Source organism: Vigna unguiculata, unplaced genomic scaffold (assembly GCF_004118075.2).
Source record: "Vigna unguiculata cultivar IT97K-499-35 unplaced genomic scaffold, ASM411807v1 contig_695, whole genome shotgun sequence".
NCBI lineage: Eukaryota > Viridiplantae > Streptophyta > Magnoliopsida > Fabales > Fabaceae > Vigna > Vigna unguiculata.
Window position 1 is genome coordinate 42,501 of NW_021011420.1, and position 2,500 is coordinate 45,000.

Genomic DNA, 2,500 nt, shown 5'->3' on the forward strand with positions numbered 1-2,500 from the left:
TTTTGCACATGGCCAAGTTGGTCGGTGCACCACGGCATAGCTAAATGGCTTGGTGGGGAGTTTTGTGAAAAAATGAAATTCGTGGTTTTTGAGATGTGAGGGTTGGAAAGGCCTCCAAATGCCCCAAATGAATACTGAAATTTGGTGCACGAAAGTTTTGAGTTCGGAGGGTTTTGCACATGGCCAAGTTGGCGGTGCACCGCGGCATAGCTAAATGGCTTGGTGGGGAGTTTTGTGAAAAAATGAAATTCGTGGTTTTTGAGATGTGAGGGTTGGAAAGGCCTCCAAATGCCCCAAATGAATACCATGAAATTCTTGGTGCACGAAAGTTTTGAGTTCGGAGGGTTTTGCACATGGCCAATGTTGGCGGTGCACCGCGGCATAGCTAGAAGGCTTGGTGGGGAGTTTTGTGAAAAAATGAAATTCGTGGTTTTTGAGATGTGAGGGTTGGAAAGGCCTCCAAATGTCCCCAAATGAGTACTGTAAAAGTGTTGGTGCACAAAAGTTTTGAATTGGATGCATTTTGCACTTGGCCAAGTTGGTCGGTGCACCGCGACTAGATAGCTTGGTGCCAAAATTTGTCAAATTTAAGACCTTGGCCAAACTGAATGAAATTTTGTGGGGAGGTTCCTGATATTGTTTAGTGGTGGACTGGAAAAAATGAGGTCGAAATTCGAAGTCTACATGTGCTTTTCTATTTTTCCCGATTTTACACATACCCGGTAAGTAAAAAAAATAAAAAAAATAGTTCCCCTTCGAGAAAAATTATGAAATTTGGTGAGCAAGGAGATACCATTATTCTACGAATTACTGCAAAAAATCGCATCAAAATTCGAAGTGTAGCCCGAGATATGGACTTATGTCTGCTCAAAAAAAGTGTATCTACTTGTACAATTTTGCCTTTTGCATATTAACCTCTTATAGGGGGGGAGTGCTCCTTGAGCCGGCCAGCTCCACACTGGCAGGTTTTAAAGGGAGCTTGATGAGGCCTCCCCCTCACGTGGTGCGTGCGTTAGCATGTTTATCATGGCACAACTAGCCTCTTCATAGTTGTTGAGCTTTATTAATACCAACACACGGTCGTCACTGATCGTTGGTTAGCTCGGCAGCTAGTCCCTCGGATATTGTGGAAAGTTATTTTCATGCCTAGCGATGCTTGACCATGCGTCACTTGATGTTTCCATTTGCTTGCTTGCCCATGGTAGGTGGGGGGTGGACCGTCTTGTGGTGTGGTGTCTTGCGAACGTGAGGGTGTGTGAGTTGTAATCGAGATGCACTTGCTGGCTGGCTCCATGCCTTGCGTATCGAACGGTCAAGCATGCATCTCTTCCATTTTCACCCGTTGCCTTGGGTGATATTGGTTGATCAGTCCCTGTGTTGCCTACCCACTAGACGGTACTTCTGTGGTTGCTTCGAATTCTATCTTTCCATCACGAAGAGGTGTTGGAGGATCCTAATGTCACGCACGTGTTCCATCTAGTGAAACATCTCAGTGATGCACGTGTTGTGGCTAGTTCTTTTGGATGCGGTGCATTATATGAACTCGGGTTTACTTTAGCGACCCAGTTAACATAATTCGGTTGTGTCCCTTGATTGAGACGTTGTCCTTGAACTTGTTGTGAGCAATATCGTTCTTCCACAACCCGTCGTCTTGAGTGCGATGGAAGGCAAATAAGATGTGCTTTGGCATGTCATGCACGTACTCGATTGCGGGAAGTGTGAGAAAGTGTTGTTGACAACCCGTGGGAAATGGAATGTGGCAAATCGTGATGAGCTCTTCGTGGATCTGCGAAGAAGACGACCTTTGGGCCTGTTGGAAACGAGGGAGGCGATGTTGAACTGCGAAGAAGATGGACTTTTGGGTTGTTTGAATCAATGGGAGGCCACGCGAGAACTCCGAATACTATGGACTCTTGGGTTGTTGGAAGCAACGGGAGGCCCCGCTAGAACTCCGAATACTACGGACTCTTGGGTTGTTGGAAGCAAGGGGAGGCCCCGCTAGAACTCCGAATACTATGGACTCTTGGGTTGTTGGAAGCAAGGGGAGGTCCCGCTAGAACTCCGAATACTACGGACTCTTGGGTTGTTGGAAGCAAGGGGAGGCCCCGCTAGAACTCCGAATACTATGGACTCTTGGGTTGTTGGAAGCAAGGGGAGGCCCCGCTAGAACTCCGAATACTATGGACTCTTGGGTTGTTGGCAACGACAACTTGGGGGGATGACACTGGAAAAGAGTGAACTAGGCCAAACTGCGAACAAGGCAACTTGGGGGGATGACACTGGAAAAGAGTGAACTAGGCCAAACTGCGAACAAGGCAACTTGGGGGGATGATGCTGGAAAAGAGTGAACTAGACCGAACTGCGAACAAGGCAACTTGGGGGGATGACGCTGGAAAAGAGTGAACTAGGCCGAACTGCGAACAAGACAACTTGGGGGGATGATGCTGGAAAAGAGTGAACTAGGCCGAACTGCGCCCAAGGCAACTTGGGGGGATGACGC